This window comes from Protopterus annectens, chromosome 1.part0 (genome assembly GCF_019279795.1).
Source record: "Protopterus annectens isolate FY-2018-M chromosome 1.part0, PAN1.0, whole genome shotgun sequence".
NCBI lineage: Eukaryota > Metazoa > Chordata > Ceratodontiformes > Protopteridae > Protopterus > Protopterus annectens.
Genome location: NC_056725.1, coordinates 510,109,192 through 510,131,200, shown reverse-complemented (window position 1 = coordinate 510,131,200; position 22,009 = coordinate 510,109,192).

Below are 22,009 nucleotides of genomic sequence, written 5' to 3'. Positions count from 1 at the left end.
CTTACTGATGAATGTGTCAGAATGAGATCTGATAACTCCTACAGTTTACAGTCATCAGGAAACATGTTTAGCCAAAGTTCCATGATATTAGTTTTGACATCTGTGAAACATATGTCAAAGAGATGGAGGTCCTAAAGAATTTACAGACAAGTTTATCACCCCTTCTTTCAATTAGTTCAGTAACTCTGCTCCACTATTCCATTCCTTAGGACCTCGTCTTCCACTTTTGTACTTTTCAGAGAGTGATATGTTGATAGAATCACTTTACAGCCACTGATCAGCAGGTAGTAATGGCTGTAGATATGGTTCACAAAGTTGTGCTGTAACTCAGTTATTTCTCCCATCAGTTTAACTTCTCTCTCATACAACAAACATTTCTTACATTGTGGAAAGAAGCAGCAATTGTACACATTCTCAAGTGCAGAAGACTAACAAACACCTGTGAATGCAGATTTATTTTCATTTGGCTACACCTAGAAAGGTTGCTAGGGAAGGCTGCATATAATCAAAACACTGGTTCCCTGTACAATACAACATAGTGACTTGTCATTAACATGAATTCCTAAAAGCTAGAAGTGCTTAGCCAGTCCTATTCACGCTTACTAATACCATGTTTATTAATGCTTACAAAGACAATCTGCAGGTACATTATTGAATAGTTTTACCAAAACTTTCAAAAGCATTAACCACAACCTCATGCTATGCCCTCTTGCTGCCTTCAGTTTTAGTTCTTTGATAAAGTGATTCTCAAACTACCTTCTTAACAGGTCTTTTATCAATGGCTCTCACAATACTTTGTCATCCCCTTCAAAATAACTTTTTTTTAATTTGCCTTACAACACAAAATTATTTTACACAATCTTCAATTAATTCTATACAAACCCTCTATAATAAACAACTTACTCTAAATTCTTAGAAAATAAAACTGGCATTTTTGATATACAACAAAAACTTAAAAAAGCATCCCAAACATTGATACCCTTCTTACTTACAATAAACAAGTCACTGAACATGCATCCTCTTTCAAATACCTTGTTTTAAGTCACAATCCAACTTTAGCTTTGTCTCCTCTCATCAATAACTTAAAATCACAAATAAAATAATAAACCCACTGTGGCTGTTGTACTGCTTCTCACTTTCTCATCTTAGAAGAGAGCTAAAAATAGGCAAAAATATTATACAGCCATGATCAGAATATGACCTACCTCTCCTTGTATATTCCTTAAAGAAAAAACTCAGAAACTTGCAAATATTATCCAATAGCATTTGTCATTTCATTCTACTCTGTATGCAGGCAGAACATCACTGCATCACCTTAAAACTTCAAAACTGGTTTCCTGTATAGCAGCATGCAGACCATCTTCTATTGACAATCATACACAACATTTTTGCTGTTGATACTTCATGTATATTTGATTAAAATAGTAAGGATAATGTAAGAGTGCTACAGAGCCCTAAAATAGCTTATACTGATCAAGCATTCTTTTTCTTAGATCCTTTGAGATAATTCCTAACAATAACAGACATTGCCAGAATAATAAGCATCTCATACTAAAATTTCTAAAATATCTGCAACAGCCATACACTCATGTTTAAGCAATTTGCAATAACAAAAAATACAATTTACTATCTACATATACTATTCATAACTCGATTATTACACATGAAAATTGCATAAATCTAAGTAAATATGTACTCCTTTATGACCACAACTGCATGGTATGCCTTCTCATATTCAAATACCTTTTCAGCATACATTTGTTTGAAATATGAGAACAAACTTTCATAGGTTAGGCTCTACAAATACTTTGGGCATTTTTTCCTTACATATTTTACTACTGTCTAATTTCTTGTCCACACAAATTGTATCTGTACAAGAATCCTATATTGACTTTTTTTTAAAAACTGAATATTTTGTTGTATCTTTATAATTCATATATTGTACCTGTTTTACACCATGTCTATGTAAATAGATAAAATATATTTACAATCTGATGGTGGAAAAGTTTGAGCAGTATTCATAGTCCCTTATTTCTCACTTGCATAGCGGTTTTCTGCAAAGAGTGCAGCTATGCCTATACACAAAAATAGCAAATGCAAGCTAACTAAGGAAATGCAAAGGTGTTTTGAAGAACCCAGCAAAAGTGTAAAGTACCTGAGGATAAGTGTTAAGTATATACAAAGGACTATGTGAAAGTCTTAGTCTTTGTATGATGTTGTTTATTCTTGGATATTAAGAAGGAATGTGGCTATGCACAGTCACACAATCCTTATTTGGAAATCCTGTTGTTTACTTAAAGAATAGAAAGGGGGAAATAGGAAAGATTGAAAAAGGGAAGACATAAGAAAGAGAGGAACACAAGAAGCACATCAAGGGGGTTATGCTGAGGGAGGTGGGAGAGGATGGGGTATTATGCTTTTTAGTGGGCTAGACCCCTCCCCATTTTTTCAAAATGTTTTATATAAGAGGGTAGTGTGGCTGGGAGGTAGGTAAGAGGATGTAGGACAGAGGATACGGGGAAAAAGGGGGTAAAGATGAGTGCAGCCCTACAAATGTTCCAATCCACAAGGTCTCAAATATTTCCACTGCCAGATGGTGTTGCAGTACAGGATTCTGATATTGAGGGACAGGGGTCTGTCGTAATGTGGCGGTCAATGCCAACTGGGGCAGTAAGTTTTCCATCTCATGCAGAGAAGCCTCAATTGGATGGACATCTGCCCACAATCTGCTCTACCACATCCTTAATCATGTCCCAAAGTCCCCATTCAGTGAGGTTTGCCAGACTGCCATTTGCCATGGTGCTTACAGGACTGGTGCCACTGCCTTGATCCTATGAGGATGTACCTGGATGAACAGAGGGTGATTTTTTCCTAATCTAGGATGCATGCAGCTGGGTTGCTCCTGAGGAATTTTGATATGTAAAAAAATAACAGAAATGGGAGACAGATAAGATAAAGAAGGACAAAGGAATGCATAACTAAACTAAGAAAAAGAGAGGGGAGACAGATACACACAATACATTCATACATAATGTTAGATATTATTCAATTTATTATTATTATAAATCATTTTATTTTTATTAAATCTTTATGTAACTAAAACAAAATGTACAGGAAGTGCTAATGCAAACATGGGAACAATGATATGGGAAGTGCTCCTGCATATATGGAAAGAATGAATGTATTGCTATCAAGTCTTCATGGGGTTTACATTTGCAGTCTACTGATAGCAACATAACATATATTACTACATTTCATATTTCCATCTAATATGGATTTGGTTGCAATATTGTATTGAAAGCACTTTAGTCCTTATATTATCATTCTCTATACTGTTGCAATTACATACAGTAATGAAATCAGGTAAAAAAACAGAATACTGCATTTATTACTTGATGTTTCTTTCTGCTTTGGTTGAAATACTGTACCCAAAGCACTTTAGGCCTTTTATTACTATTCTTTATAAATACTCTTACAGTTATATAGTAATAAAATCAGTTAAAGACAGAATAATCCATTCATTACTTTATTTATACTTACCAGCTCCTTCAACCAATCTTTTGATTCTCCAATGTTGTTGACTGTGGTTGTAGCTAATCTCCTCTTTGGATAAATAGAGAAGACAGAAGACCATTGTTGTTTACCTGTATCTCACCTTGTTTTCTTAACATTTCTGATATGATAAAAACATCTGATGTGTCTACTAGTTCTCTGAATGGCATTTCAGTTACTGCTGCAGTTGCTTAGTATATCTGTTTATTTCTTTAAATATTTCATTGCATATTAACTGTCATATTGTGCTAATATTTCCTTTAATGCAAGTTAAATAGTAGGACTGCATATTCCTTCAAATTGTTACACATTTATATATGTGCACAGCTTGTCTGTTTTGAGAAGGGGTGTTGGCTGGAATATTACTTTCAGTCTATGTTCTACTTTAAACTGTTATGGTTTGATTATCTATGTTGCAGTTTCATTTAACAGTCTGTAGATTTTCTTCAGGCAGAAGCAGAATCTCTACATGCATAAAATGTTGAAACTGAAATGAAGTTTTCACTTCTTTTCAATTCAACTTTCATTAAACAAAGCATATTTACCATTATATATGTATGCAGTACATATATTTCAGATCAATAATGTGTTTTTATAATTTTCTGATTAATAACTGTAAGTATAAAAAGGGATTATTTAAAATACATACAGAAGTAATACAACTGGTCTTTTCTCATTAAAATATGTGCTGGTGATTCACCTGTCACTGCAGCCTCCATCCTGTTCCCTCAACCTCCACTCTGACTTAGATGGGATACCTGAATGAGTTCAGCCATCTTGTATGTGCAGTTAAATTGTGGAAGAAATGACTGTGTTATACAATTATACTAATAAATGTTTTCTGACCTACACAAACAAAATCCTTTCTTTACAAAAACTGTCTGCAGGTACTTCATCTGCTAGCTAAGGTAATACATATTGTAAATGAAATTGTGTGGCAATCCAAATGTTTTTGGTTTGTGAATAAATGTATACATTTATATACATGAGAAAATAGTCATAAACATACCCATGCAGATGTACATCTGTAATTTACAGGCATACATATGCATACTTACATATATTTCTTTTCTCATACATATACATTTGTATTTATACAGATGCAGTTCCATGTACAGGTATGTTTATGCTTTCTTATGCATTATTACAATAAATTTATAGATACAAATTTGCAGTTACACATATGTCTTCTACCAAATATTTGCAATTATCCAACCTTATTATAGTTTATTTTTTAAACCTATGTTTAATGTGACCAAAAAATTAGGAAAAAAAAGAATACTACAGAACTCAGCCAGCTGGTTGGGCCTACACTTTTGTAGGTCATTGTACTTGCAGCTGAACTGGGGACCAGAGTGGGTGAACCCTGTCAGGCATGACAGGTGCTCACCTAACTCCTGCTAGATACAGATTTTTTTTTCAGTCAGACCCTCTAATACATGTCTGGTATGAATCACTCAGAAGGTAGAGTATAATTTTGGTCTCCTTGTCAGACCATCTCAAAGCATGGCTGCAAGCCTTCACAGGTGATGCCATCATTCAAAGTTTCAGTACCACAATGAAAAAAGTTTAAGCAGGGCTGTGGTTCACAGGTTTAGAACTACTCCTTCTTGGGTGTGACATTACCATAACCAAACCCAGTTAACCAGCAGGGGCATTAGACCTGGCTCTGTTATTACTGACAAGTTTGGTTAGATCAAAAATGCTTTGTTGCCTACATTTTTTAAGGAATACAGTCACATTTAATTTACATGACGGATAAAAGTCAATGAAACTATCAGTTTTTTTATGTTACTTACAAATTGCTACTACTGCTGTGCATTGGATTTGCTACCTTTTTGGGAGTATTACACCTGAATATCATTTATACATTCCTCATGCAGTATAGCAGCAGTATTATTATTTTTTTTTTTTTGGTGGATGGTGTGTTTTATAGTGTGTGTGTGTGTGTGTGTGTGTGTGTGTGTGTGTGTGTGTGTGTGTGTGTGTGTGTGTGTGCATGTATCAACAAATTTTAGTAAATATTGTATGCTTTGAGGTGACAATGTGTGCCAGATGATGTTAATGGACAAGGATTATACTTCATGGTTGTGCAAACTCACATTAATATGACTACATTTTGCCTTATCTAAACATGGTCAGATTAGAAAAAAAGTGATTTTATCCACACATGCCACTGTATTGTGGGGATTGCTAAGAAATGCTGTGGATTCTGCCACTATCCCCATTGTATTCACATGAACCTGAGCCCATGTTCATGAGAAGCTGAGACCTGTTTATGCAGATAAATTGCCTTACACATTTGCGTATTACTGCAATTCATAGAGACTGTGATGCCCTTCCTCTGGGCCAGTGATCAAGAAGCCTCAATCCTCACCACAGACAACAGTGGGGAATGTTCACTTTGAGAGAAAAATAAACACACACAGTATTTTAAGATGCAGCTCTCTGAACTGAGCACAGTTTCCCTTAAGAGCACACAGGGAATGCGCACTTCAGTCCTGAGGCTAGACTTCCTCTCCAGGCCCCAAATACGTCTCCACACTGACCACCTCACAGCTGAGTCCTCAGATGGGTATTCCAAGCTACATCCTCCATGACCCTCTGTGTGAAATCAGTGCTCTGTGTCCCTGTTCCAAGTAGCTGACATATTCAGTCTTTGAGATTTTATTTTCACACACACACACACACACACACACACACACACACACACACACACACACACACCTAGGAAAGGCTGGCACATATTTACCTGCTATGCCATCTCCACCCAGGCTATAAGGTAGATACTGCCACCAGAACACCCCAAAGCCAGCTACACTAAGGCTCTTACCAGGGTATCCAATTATAGTTAGTAAAATTAATACATATACAAATGGCAGTGTTTCCAAGCAGCAAGACTTTCAGGAACATGAGCCACAGTGCCACTAAATAAATGCAATTGCTCTCAAAGGCTAAAATATTTTCTAAAAGACCAGCCACAATAAAAGGTTTAGATATAGTTAATAAAAAATAAATATGACCATACTGAATATATATATTCACAATAAACACCAACATTTCAATTCACAGGAAATATAAAAACAAAACAGCTAGAAATATTCAGACAGATACAGAAAAACAATATTTAACTAATTTCACTATATTTTCCTAACTGACTGAAGAATTACTGTTCCCTACTTACTTGCTAGAGCAGGGCAAGATGAAATGGATAAGTGTCTTTGTTGTAAGTTCCAATACAGAGTGCTGAGTGCTTCTATCACATCTCCCACTAATATTAAATACAATTTCAGTGCTAGCTACAGAATTACATCACATCTGATCATCTGATTCTGTGGTACCCACACCCCTCACCAGTAACTAAGCCAGGATATGGCACAGATGTATCACAATATACACATACAACTTTGCTAAGGCTTAATACAGCATCTTGAAGCTATAAAAAAATTTCAACACTTTTACCCTTCCTGCAGAAAGGCTTTTCATAGACATTGCATCTCTGACTGCATTCAGATCTGTGAGATAGAATCTTTATGACCTAAACCAAGTCATTTAATTTCAGGCTATTTTTCTTAAGGTTAGCTGGGCTGAGCTTAACACCTTTACTTCCAGTATCCTCTGTTAAAATATATAAATTTCAACAGTTGCAAGAATACAGCCTGACATACATGTATATTTTTTTTCTATCCAGCAGGACCCACTGTTGATACATTTTTAACACAAGCAACTTTACAACTACATTTTTTAACACAAACATTTGTATAAATCAGTCTGATATATAATTCTTTACAAAACTCCAGCTAGCTATGCTGACATATGTTATACATGCACTGCCCTACTCCCCCTGGCACAGCTGGCACTACCTCACATCATCACAGAGATAATCATAAAAAGGCATGATTTGCATTCAAAATGTATAAATCACCCTAAACTTATACATAAAGTTTAACACCACAATATTAAGTTGCAATTACTCAAGTTAGGTGGCAAATGACTTATAAAACTGCAGACTTTTTAAAGTTAACAAAAATAATAGAAACATTGCAAATTATTACAAAGCAGTTCAGAATTATGTAAGATTACTGAGTTCACTTAAATAAATGCTTGCTTTGCTGATATGATAGGTATATTACAATGGCTTGAGTGAATACTGTAAAGTTGTCATTTGTCAATGGAAAATTGTTACAGCAGCAGTGGAAATGATTAGTGATCACTGAAAAAATAATTTATTTTGGTGTCATTTATGATTGTGCATACATAGTAGAAATACAGTGATTTAATTGTGGAGTACTGAAGTGGAAAGGATGTTTTGTTGGCTCAACATATGTGTCTTTACTGGGAGATTTCTGGGCATTACTGCTGAATGAAAAATGACAGTATTATGAATACAAGAAAGTGGTAGGGACTAGTGGAGGGATGGATCTGTTAACAAACTACCTTCCTTACTATTGTGAATGTATTTGTGATAGGGCAAACATTACTTTAGGACAACTTTACTTATCTGGAATAAACTCTGCATGTGTATATAATGATGGGTTTGTGTCACCAAACTTGTTTTCCTTGAGGACAGCAAGCATGCTTTCATAGCTGTGTTGTTGGACTGATGATTGCATCAGAAGTTTTTCATGTATGACTGTGGCATATTTTTTATTTGCAGTAATGATGCAAAGCCAGGGATCAAGGCAGATAAAGGATAACTTCAGCCATGAAGAAAACTGTAGCCTTTAGGAAATATGGCTTTTTGGGAAAGCAGGGTCAAGCAAGCTGAGAGGGCAAAGGCCTGGAGTCAAATTGGTATGGACATTAAAGTGGTCAGTGGAAGGAGCCACTAACATGGAATGATTACATTAAACACACAACAATTACTATTAACAAGTGAACTTTCCACATCTGCAGAGAATGACAATGAAGGCAGTTTGCATGGCAAGTGTCCCCCACACCTCCTTACTCAGCAAACAATAGTGTATGTTACTTTATTGGTAATGTTTTTAAATCATTTTTACAGGGTCAGCTGCAGACATAAACAGTTTCACTTTACCAATAAATAATGAGGATAGCAGCAGAATGGTTGTTGAAGAAGACAATGATAACATAGTTATATTTATGAGGCAGCCCGAGGAAAGTAGCACACAGTCCTCAAGTTTAGCTGCAGGATCTCACACCCCACAACATATTAGTAACTCTGCAGGAAGTGACAGTGCATCACAATGTCAAGTACATGATGACATAACACTCACGATTCTACAGGAAGACAACCCATGTACCTCTACACCAGTATCTACAAACCCAGATGAACACTTTCAGTATGACCGCAGAAATTCAAAGGTAATAGTGTCCCTAGTGACACTTTTACAAAGGAATGCGAGGTGCAGAAATTTGTCACAGCTACCCCAGGAAACACATAAAGCATTGGCTGCCCAGCAGCAAATGTGTCTTAACATTGTTAGGGCTCAGATCACTTCACAAATTATTGTGAATGACAAAATGAAATAATCTGATCTGCAGTACCTTAACAGACAAAATAGTTCAAAATGAAGAAACATAGCATAATATAAAAAACAATAAGATTCATTTTCATTCAATTGCAAGGTATGAACTCATATTAAGTACTGAACATGCAAACTTAGGTACACCACCTTTGTAAAGTGTATTATACAAAATGATGATACCTTATGACATCACTGAACAGTACAGCAGTCTGTGAGCACTCAGGCATGACTGTTTCAAATAATAATCTGAATACCTGTACCCTGGCTTTTGCCACCTAAGAAAATTATTTTCCTATGCCCCTGTCAAGCAGAACCACAGAAGTGATCCCCAGGGCGAATTTCCTATCTCCCATCCAATCATCAAGATTTTTCTTGAAGAGTGCTAATGAGGAGCTTTGTTTGATATAGATAGGTAGTTTGTTCCAGAGTATGGGAAGTCTCTGGGACAGGAATCTATCCATCCAGCATGTTCAGTTTATTGTGGTGACAAGGTTTAGGTCCCTAGAGCATGTAGCTTGGAGGGATTGGGATTTCTTTACGTGGAGCATGTCCAACAGCTCTGGGTTTGACATAGCTTTGTATGTTAGGCAGAGATCACCTCCGAGTAGGTGATATGCGACAGAGTAAAGCTGGAGTTTTTTGAGATGGTCTGTGTAGGGTATGTGTTTGAGGCTGGTAATCCTCTTTGTGAGGTATTTCTGTGGCCTTTCCAGTTGTTGTATATGTCTTGTGAGGTATATACTAAAAGGCGTGTTGTACTCTATAATGGGTCTAATGAGTGATGAGTAGAGGGGAACAATGACCTTTTTTTTCCTGGATGAGAAACCTTTTGTGATGAGGTGTGCCATGTAGGAGGATTTCCTGAATTCCTTAAGAAAGTACATTTCTCTAGGAAGTAGACAGAACAACTCAACAGCTATGCAACACACAATCATGCAGAGGTGCATAAGATCTTTGCAGTCATCATACATTTATGGGAGCTAGCACTGTTCATGCATCAGCAGCTACTTGTACCACATCTTCCAGACACAGAGAATCTTCTGAAAGGCAATCTCAGTCGAGTGGATCATCTAGACCACAAGAGGCAGATGCATCCTCTCTAGTCTTTCAGAATTTCATCACAACCTGGGTTTTACACACAGAGCCCATTCACAACTCCAGAAAGCACTCAAACACCCTATTTTTGGACAAGGGACACATCCTCCTGTAAAAACTTTAGGATGGACGGGTTTTTTATATTCTAATTCTAGTTTAGAGAGTTCTGAACAAAAAAAAATGAGCACAGATGATTCTCATTATGCCATTCTGCCCCATACAGCTCTGGTTCTCCCAGTTCTGCCCAGTACAGCTGTGGTTCTCCCATGCCAAAGAACTGATAATCCAGTTTCAGTAATCTGAAGGAAGATCTTGTAATTTAACACCAGGGCACAGTGCTGTATCCCTCACCATAGTCACTTTATCTGTTAACCTCAATGTTATGTTGGGGTTTTCAGTCAGCAGGTGTTATTTATTAGTGTGAGGAATGTGGTTTACTTTTACAACAGGTGCAGCTTCCAGACATCACACATTATTTGTAAGCATTGGTCTTACTCATCCTTATACGTCTCTCTCTCTCTCTCTCTATCTCTCTCTCTCAAATTATCAAATTGTACAGACAGTTTGATTTTTTTTGTGTTTCTCATGGTTTTTGGCTCACTGTTTTTCAGTATATAATTTGTGATGAACAGTGAGCTGAAAGACAGCGTTTGCATTTGGGTAATTAAACCAGGACAGCTGGGCACCATCATACTGTGACAGATTTTCTCCTGGCCTAATTCCCACTCACTTTGCTGATGTTACTGTTACATGTGAGCTATGTGGATCATGATGTACAGTCTGAGGACATGCCTTCTTGGTTGTGGGTCATGAGGTATAGTCTTAAGGCACACCTTCCTGGCTGTGGGTCAAGAGGTATACTCTGAGGGCATGCCTTACTGGCTGTGGGCCATGAGGTATAGTCTGAGGGCATGCCTTACTGGCTGTGGGTCATGATGTATAGTTTGAGGGCATGTGTTATTGGCTGTGGGCCATGAGGTATAGTCTGAGTGTATGCCTTCCTGGCTGTGGACCATGAGGTATAGTCTGAGGGCATGGCTTCCTGGCTGTGGGCCATGAGGTATAGTTTAAGGGCATGCCTTCCTAGCTGTGGGCTATGAGGTATAGTTTAAGGGCATGCTTTCCTGGCTGTGGGCCATGAGGTATAGTCTGATGGCATGCCTTACTGGCTGTGAGCCATGAGATATAATGTGAGGGCATGCCTTCTTGGCTGTGGGCCATGAGGTATAGTCTGAGGGTGTGCCTTTCTAACCGCAGCAGCCATACCTCCTCAACTTCTCTTGCTAATCCTAGCCCAGTAATTTGTCTTCCTGAGCCTCCACCAAAGCTCCACAAGTGGATCCACCCAGTATGTCCTCCTTTACAGAATGGTCATAACCTTCCACCCCCTGCTGTGCTGTCAAACTTCTCAAGATACTAAAAGAACTCAGATTGCCTGGGCTGTACTTATCATTTGGCAGCTGTACCATTTCTTGCATGGATTTCAGTCAGTTTCCTTTATTTGTCAGCAGAGTTTATTCATTTATTTTACATTTGTTTACCGGGATAGTCCGACTGGATACATGTCCATTTTCAGTAGAGGCCCGGGGAGAAAAGCTCCAAAAAACACATTCAACAAACTGTTACATTTTTGACAGTTTAAAACACAAAATAAACACAAATAAAAAGATTGGTACACAGATGTAAACAAACACAACAAACAGATATACACAAACAAATTATTACATGTTTACTCAGATGTAAAATTCTAGACAGTCTTTTTAAGAATGATGAGGTACTGAATGCCTAGTAGGCTAACCTGGCAGTAGATCCAAGGAGATCATAGGATATATAAGTTAAGAAACAAAGTGTAGGCAGAAGTCCTCCATGTGCACACGAGTGATGGTTAGAGTTAGTCTGGATTAAGACAAGGACATAGCCATCGTTTTTTAAAGTACTGAATCAGACTTTTCTTGAACTGAGGTAGAGAGAGTTCAGATGTAAGATTAGCAGGAAGCGAATTCCAAGTTTTGCCAACAGTTAGCAAATTGAGATTCTCCGGCGGCTGTGTTGTTGGATTTGAGAGTTTGAACTAGTAGTCTTTCAGATGAATGAAGTGCACTAAGGTTCCTGTAGGGGGTGATGAGGTTTTTAAGTACAGGTGTATTATCTGGTTGGTAGAGGATCTTGTGTGCAACTATTAGTTGGTTAACCTGAAGTAGGTTAGGCAGTTCAAGCCATCCTAGTAGATTTAGGTTATGACAGTGATGAGTTCTGTAGGCTGCATCGGTAGCAAATCTAGCAATGTGATTGTAGCTGCTAGAAAGGTTCATATTTCATGTTGATATTTTCTTTGTACTGCACATTTCCAACTATACTTGTTGCTTTTGCACATTTATCAAGACCAAACACCATTCTTTAATCATTTGTAGTTTTTCTTTCAGTTGCTCATTTGATGAGCTATATAATTTTTAAATCAACCACAAAAAACTATGGAATAAACGATTTAATCGTATCCACCACACAAATAAAACTCTCCAACAAAAACATCTTAACTAGTCCAGTCTTGGTCCTGAACAAGCTCATCACAAGTTTAAGACTTTGTGTTCACTGTAGGATACTCTCCAAATATGCTCCTTAAATAGAATACTCTCAAACTCTCACTGAAATGACAAAACAATTTGTGTATAAATGTAAATACAAATGTAACCATCTCTCTGTTTAACTGGAATTTAGTATAATGTAATGTAAGCAAATGGAGCTTTTCTGCCCGGGCCTCTGCTGAAAATGTGTATTAACCAGTTGAAATTTCCCAGTAAACAAAGACAAATAAATCAATAAATAAAAAGCAAATGTGATGTCTTTAAAAAAGGTTGGTTTGTGAAAGTTAAGCTGTAACCATGGCCTACTCTATTAAGTAAATAGCTTAATAGGTTAAGGGAATGACAAAAGAGCAGTGTAGACAAAGAATCATCCAGGAATATCTCCCACTGAACTTTTCTGTCTGGGATAATAACGTGCCTTTACTATGACTCGGCTGTAAAGCAGTTTGCCACTTTTTCTTAGTCACTGCAATACAGGTGATCAGTGCAGGGTGTACCTTATTCATCTGCAAACATTCCTTTAACCATGAATATGGGATGCTGTCAAATGCTTTTTTGTAGTCTTTCTATGCCATACTTAGATTCTCCCCCTTTTTACATCTCACTGTTATGGCTTTGCTTAACAAAAGATGATCATTTGTTCCATATGACTTTCTTTTATTACATTTTTGCTCTATTGCTGTGCTTGTTTTTTCATAAATGACTATAAATGTTGTCTGTATAAAAGTCAGCATATAATTGGCAGAATGGATGTTCTTGGTCTATTAAAGAGGTGCATATTTTTTCCTGTTGTTAACCAGGCTGGTGTCCAAAAATATGATTGAGGCAAAAATCTGGACATTCTGCAAAAATCTGGACAGTTGAGAGGTATGCAGCAGCACGGATTGCATCTAATGATTTAATGGCAATTGCTCACTAGATGAATACACTGAGGATTAGACATAACACCATAATCATAATTTATAACATTAGGAACATATACAAATCTGTCACAACAGGGATCATCACCTCATGGCACAAATGACACAGGTATGCATACAGACTCAGATTGCTGTATCAATGTATAGTACACGATAAGGGACACACATCAGTGCAACACATTCCTATCTCTACATTATAATAAGCTGAAAAAGAGAAACAAGGGACATAATGCAGAACTTTTAATATCACAAGCCAACTATATCACTGTAAAGTATGGCTAAAGTCATGTAATAAATGGACTCAGCTATGTTTAGTAAACTGTTGGACTCACTTGGCATCAGACATGTCAACGAGCACATATGGATGACATTGTCAGTGTTCTGCACAGCAATCATTACCAAGGGGTGAGAATAATAGTACTGGATATATGGATCAACTGTCTAGGTTACTCTAACACAGTCTAGGTTACCCACACTGATGCCTGACACCACAATCTGCTATGACCTAACACGTATGGAAACACTTAGCCCAGGCTGCTCGACAAAGGCAACTGATGGGATGACACAACTATGTTGAAGTGAAGGAGCATGACTGTGACTTGACTGCCTGGTTGTGACTGGTGGGACCACAGCAGATGGGCCAGCAGTGGATGTGTGTGCGTGCTGGAGCATATACACTGGTGCAAAATGGGCAAGCTTGGTTCTGCTGAGAGGTGGCCTGCCTCTCACATGTGGAAATAGGCTAAGCACAGTCAGAGCATGCAGAACCCTGCTTATACTGCAATACTGTAGTATTGTAGAGCCAGGTTTTCTACTGACCATGTCACAGATAGCATACTTTCATTCTGAGCAACCAATGACACTATTATCTCACAGTGTCTGTAGTCCTGCACTTCATGTAGCACACCCAGCTGGTGTGCAACACAATCTGTGGCACAGGCAAGTGCATGGATTTCAGATCCATGAAGTTGCTGGTAACATTCATTTGTCTGTAGGAGTAGGTGGACACCCTCTGACACTTGTCAATGCACACTAGCTGCATGCCTATGTCTACTGCAATGGGCACTATCAATGTGTTGTGGGAAACTGTTGACATCAGTAGAAGTCTCGTCTTGGGTCTGTTGTTCACCAGCCTCATCCTATTCATCATCCGATGTCCCTTTGTTGTCAGAATGGCCAGACAAGCTTCCCTCCACATCCAAAGCTACAGCTGCATCCACATAACTGTCACCATCTTGTCCAGACTGTATAACCACATCACTGTCCTGTGTGCCATGGGCCATGCTACCATACTGAGAAACATCACATGTCATATTGCAATCACTAGATGGAATAATGGAGGATGCGTGTCAGAGCAGCATCGTTGAGAGGCCTCACATGATCTATTCTGACCTCCAACCACACGAATCATGTTGGTGATGTCGGTCCACACTTCATTTCTCCATACTTTATTCCCTGCACTTCCAAGGAGTCTCTGTCCATGTTGTCGCAGAGAAGCTATTATAATGTCATTTTTTTCCTGTGGCGAGAAATTGTCGCCCCTAGGTCTGTTTGCCATCTGGAAGACAGTGATATGCACATGATCATATTCCTCTGGGAGCTCAGTTTTGCAGATAATTGTTCCTGTGCAGTGCAAAACTCTATCAAACACTGACTGTAACAACTACTAATGTGACATGTAAAAAGTAAAAGCAATGCCCTGCATACATAACAGTTGTAAAATCAACATAACGTGCGATATCTGTCGGATTAGAATACCTTCCAATACATATACATACTCATTTAGTGGAGGTCCAATGGCAACAGCATCATGCCACAGGAATCTGCATGCATTTTACGTTAAAATACTATACAAAGCTTCAGTATGGATCCTTTGTATATTGAGCCAGTAGTTATAAGAGTTTTGTTGAAAACCATCAATGAATAAATATCCATAAAAGCAAAAGAACATAGTACAGATGGATAATGCCGGAATCCATAGGTTTCTGTACTAACACCACTGAGTGTATGGAGTTACCCATAAGACATATGGATGATCCATAAATCCATCTTTATGTACAGTTCACTTTTGCTATGTAAATCTGTCTGTACAACTGCATATGGGAAAGTACTGCATGTCCTTAATGAGGATGGCAACACCTGTATGCATAAAGGTAAATCAAACATCACTCCAGTAAGTTATACGCATTTCTCTTAAAGCACACATGTTCAATAAAAATAAATCTAAACAGGTACCTTTGAGAATGAGTAAGTTAACAGATATAATATTCCCCCAAAACAGAAATGCTAGCAGGTGCAAATTTACCTCATCAGCTACCTCTAGCTCAGGTATCACAGAAAGTAAGAGCACCTAATGTACACACATCCTTAAGTACTAGTATATCATAAATAATGAGGTTCATTAAAATTCATTGTTTTGGAATCTCATTTGCATACGGCCACGTAAATTCTCTAATGCCCAGGTGATCTGTGTAAGTACCCAATAGATATTGATAAATGGTAGTATGTGTGGCACATGCCTGTTATCTTCCAGGGATATCGTAGCATGACACAGCACCACTTTTAAATATTGATTTTGATACATTTACATATCAGACTATTGCTACCTGTGAATTGAGTGGGACCTCAGTGAGCATTTTTCCATTTTTCCATTCATATTACATTTTCCATTGGATGTATTAAGATGGCTACTTCCAAGAGGCAACATGTCCATGCACCCAGTTTGACCAAGGAGGAGACCATCCAGATGCTGATCATCTATGCTGGAGTGGAGAATCAGATGAGATCCAGGCCAAGAAAATTTGTGATAGTAGACATTTGGAACCAGATTGTGAGGGAGCATCGATGACATAAAAGGATCTACCAGACTGCAGTGCAGGGCCACCACTGCTATGATGAACAGCATCATTGTTGGAGGTTTGTCAGAGGGTTACAGAGGTTCGAGGGCAGCCAGTTGATCTCTACAGTAAGTGTTACAATCCTACATATACCTAAGCATTCCTACTGAATTAAGAGATAGCTGTGTCCCAAATATATCAGATAGATGGCTTTTATAACAATTAAGTAGCTCCTCTGACAATTTGCTCGTGTAGATAATTACAAAGACGTGGTGACTGCTCTCCATATAAGTATGGGTTCGATGCCAGTGCTGTTCATTTATTTACTAATGTTTATAATATACATAATTCTAAACTCTGAAGATGTATATCTGTTTTCCAACATAATATGACATTTCACACATTGACTGTTGTCGTGTATCGCTGACCACTATAGTGCTTAGGCTGCTAATGACTATGCATTTCATAGTTATCCAATATAGTATAACAGTATTGCCTACATTAACAGTGTATGTCTGAATAGTAACTCATAAATAACTTCTTTACTCCATTCCTCATAATACAGTGAATATTCTTACTACAGTCTAGTTTGTTTAAGTCAAGAGGAATGCTTGTCCGACTGATTAACACCTGTTTTCAGTTATGTGTTGATGGCTGTTTTTTTTTATTTATTTTAGTATAATGGCCAATAACTGTTGAAAGTTTTTGTATTTACCCTTTATCCACTGGAATTCAGATTAACAACAAGCAGTACTTATTTGTTAAGAAGCTATATGTGCTGCCTGTTAGCTTAACCTGTAAGGGAAACTGGCCACCATGCCTACATTTTGGTATACCAGGGATTCAGAGCTACATAGGGGAAACATATCATTAAACTGTTATCTTGGTTTACTTCACTCATAGTCTAATATTCTTCTCTGCATAAATACTTATAGATATTGTTTATTTTGTGCATGGTTACAAATAACTTGGTTGATTGTCATATTCCTACAAATATGCTCATAATCCATAATACTCTGGTAACAGCAGCTCTTTAAGTGCAGGGTTAGTAAAACTTGCTACAAACTGTTATATGTCCGACAAAGTTTTGTGCAATATGGATGGTATTTTCAGTAAGAGTTGTTTTATAAATAATTATTACATTCACTTCAATAAGACTGAGATGGGAGAGTTACAGTTGAAATGCAGGACAGAGAGATGCAATGATGTATGTATTTGCTTTGTGATATGCACTTTACTAAGGAATATCTTTAAATGAGGTCTCCAACATGCTTTACTATATGATATCCCTGATGTACAGCACCCTTTATGATTCTTTTAGAAGTTCTGTAATGCATAACATTGTCCCACTGTCTGTGGAATGTATATCTACCATTGCTGTTAATGTTTGTGACCACAGTGCTGACATAAATTAATTCTTGCTCTTTACCTACATCCCCAGCACAAATTCATTTTTTGAAATCCTAAGCCACGATCCATATTCGTAGGCCATCCCCCATCCAGGTGATGTCATAACATTGTCTTTTTACTGTATTCACCACACACTCTTTTAGTCAAGTTGGATTAGCTAGGCAGGTAACTGTTATAATTAGAGGTTGGATGTACATTACAGTTGCAGGTTTCAATCTCATTCCTTCAAACTGTTCAAAACTATAAAAGCCTGTGTGTAACATTGTAAAATGTGTATGATAATTATCTGATCTTATTCTGAATTAAATTTCCTAGACCCTGATCTGAGAAATGCATATCCCTGTTATGTTTTCTTTTTTCAGGTGAGGAAGACTGGACCCGAAATCATGCCCTGGGCATTGAGTGGCTGCACATGCTTGAGGAGCAGTGGAGTGAGAGAGGTATGCTGCTTACTTTTTCTGTTTTTTTTTTTTTTTAAATGAAATGCATCTGATACTTGTTACATGCCTGTATTTTACACATTACCATGTACATTCCTTAGAATGCATGAATACCCATCATGCATCAGTAGGGTGTAGTGTAATAATCATACTATAGATATGCTTAAAAGTCTCATTTTAAATTGAAAAATGTTAAAATATCATTTAGCATCAAGCCATGTTTTCTGCATATAGTTTTTGAAATGTAGCCCACGACCTAAATGACAGTTAGGTTTGTGTATCTGTCACAAATATTTGAAGTGGGTGCTTTAAATATTAGTCTTGGTGCTTTTGCTGCTGCCTATAATGCATGGATTGGCCTACTTGCATGTGTGGATTTGTTTCCCAGTGATTAATCTTTTGTGTATACCCTGCCTATTTATAGACTAAATGGGTGTCTGCTCTGTCAGTGTTCACACTGATGGTTGCAGACTGTATGGCATGACTTTCAGTTCAACACTGGTATGGCATCTGCCTACAACACCTTGTGTATTTTTTTTACAACATACTTGTATCCTATGTTTGTGGATACTTGTGCAGATAGTCATTTCTTTGCAACATTTCTTAATCAGCAAGCAGCATCAGGATGTTTGCATTTTGCTGGCTACTGATTGTAGGTAGGTCGTACATACAGTTTTACACAAATAACACAATGTATTTTAGATTCTCATTTATCAGAGGCTATGGTGACTGAACATACTAAGTATTTGTTACTGTTGTATTCATTATACTGATGTGTGTTCAGCCAAACATCATGCTACCTGGCTCACATGACTGTCATATAGCTTGTCTACTTTCCATAATATTGTCATCTCAATTTGTCCTCATTTTAACAATGTCATTTGGTGGATGTTCACATGACTGTTACATGCAAAGACTACAATTTATGAATTGCTACATTCATAGATTGTTACTAGGATAATGACCCTGTTGGCCTTTCCAAGCCTAGCCAAGTTTTCACAAAAAAAATTGAGATGTCCTGTATCCAAATAGGACATTGAGGGCCAGGCATTTATAAGGTACCTCTGTCCATAAGGGACATGAGTGAAAGGCCTGGTGTAAATTTCATATTCTCCATCCAGTGGTCTAGGGTGTGCTTAAACTGAGTAATAGACAAAATTTGCTTCACATGGATGGGTAGCCTGTTCATAGGAAGGGCAGTGTCTATGACACTTTTCTGTCTCTTCAGCATGTTCTGTTTAAGTCATAGACAAAATTTTGGTCCTTAGACCTTGTATTTCTTGTACTGTTTGACTTATGAATATGCAGGAGATTTATAACCAGGGGTTTGTAGATGCCTTATAAGTTAGGCATAGGTCACTCCTCAGCCATCTGTAGGAGACTGAGTAGAGGGAAAGGTCTTTAGGGTGCTCTGCATAAGGCAGATTTGTTATGCCTTGTATTTTTTTTGTAGTTGTAGTTGTGGCATATGGTTAGGTACATACTGAAGGGAGCATTGTATTCTATGATTGGTGTGATAAGGGCAGACTACAGTGGGATAATGACTTATTTGGACCTAGATGCTGTGCTCTTAGTTATAACACAACATAAAAGGATTTCCTCACTACTGTGAATATGTGGTGATCAAAGGTAAGGCTAATGTCTAAACGTGTACCCAGATCCCTGGCCACTGGATCAACTCTTAGGGGGCATATTATGAACATGGTAATTAGCCAAGATGGTTGACTTCCCAAGGGGTAGAATTATGCATTTCTTATAATTTCATTTAAGATCATGGCTTTGGTACCATTTGTTAGTAAGTGATAGGCCTTATTGAAGAATGATTGTGTCTACATGGGAGTTGATAACCTCCCCACTTGCAATCATCTGCAAACGTAGTCAGCCATAAACCTTCATCATTTGCTTCCACTATAAGGAAATAGATGCCAAAATGAGTGGGTGCAGTACTATTTTAATGTATCATGAAAGTATTGGGCATGATTCCAATCAAATCTCAGGATATGTTACGTGTGCTTGCATATGCTTACCATGCTTCATGCTGGCCAAGTTTCAAATGTTCAGGTGATGTCATGATTTCCACTGGTAAGTTGTGTTATGCATGCCATTGCGTGACCTTGGTTAAACTGCTCACATTGGTGATAGATACATTCTCCCTGACGTGTTCTGTTATTGGACATGTCCCTAACTATAGATAAAGTGACAAAGGGAAGGTGTTGTGTGCATTATGAGCCATTCACTAGCAGAAATTCTGTTCATTATAATTGTGCTACTTGCTAATGTTTGCATCATTTACAATTAAACTGTGTTTTAAATAAGAAGTCAGATGTATGCTACTACGCCTTCAGTCTTGTATTTGTATTTGCAGATCTCACAAGTGGATGGCAAGTTAATTAAGTATGTTAGATTGCAGATATGCACGTCGATTTAATGTTAAGGTCAGCTGTGATCTTCACGGGAATGTGCTGCATGATATACATTTGCTTTTCATTTCTGTCATTTTTTGCAATATATCTTGACAAAGCATGGGACCTGTGGACATTCACTGATCAGATGCAGATGATGAGCACATGCCAGACCACTGCCAATGTCCTCAGATGATAATGACGATGATGATGATGACAAGGAAGCTGGACCTGCACCTGCCAGGGCCATCATGCCTGCTGCCTGGAGGAGATGACACCAGGACCAGAACACAGATGAGTATTGAGATGAGATCCAGGAGATTGAGACCGATGTGTTTCGAACACAGATGAGGGACATGATGAGGAACATCTTACAGGGTATGGCATGGACTATGTGTGACTCATTCAGAGAGATAGCCTGGGAGATTATTCATGAGGCTCATCCCCATCAGCCTGGTCCCTCAAGGCCATAAGTATTCTCTGTGTGCTCCAGTTGTGTTATGCTGCCAACATGCTGATTGCCATACAAACTGATTGGACTATATATGCATTCTTTTTCATGCATACCATGTAGCTGACAAGCTCATGTGTTATCGTCATGTGACATTTAATTATGTTTCAATATGTGCATAACACACATTAACACATTACACTTTCTTCCCACATTCACCTGTCCATGCATTGTGGCAGTTAACCTGCAGCTAGTGCTGCACTAATTAGCCTGTAAACACGTGTTTTACTGAGGGCAACTGACAGATAACAGATGTTGTCCATAGTCCAGACTTACCACTGTGGAATGGTTTAGATTTGTGTAGTGCCATATCATGTATGTGCAACAAAAGGATATGCCATTTCCAATGTGTTTTGGATGATAGCTGTCATGCTGCCTTAGTGGCAATGATGTGGTTATATGCCATGTCCTGGCAATACTCATACCATGTGGGGTTATATACAGGTATGTCATAGATATGGGAAGTCCTCCTTTTCTGACTGCGTCAAACACCAATTTAGCATTAATGTATACACAGTTGTACAGATAGTTCATTCTGTAACAGTACATTATGCTATTTGCTGTATATTACGTTTCCATGTCCATTACTTATTCACACCTTCTGCCAGTAGTTATACACATTAACTGATTGTACATGTTGCTGCACATAGTGGGAGCCATACTGACACAATTGTATGTTTGACATGTGAGCATTCACTGACTTACCACTGATGTGCTGTAATGATGCTCATAGGAGTGTCCTGTACTCAGTAATGAGCAGGGCACATGACA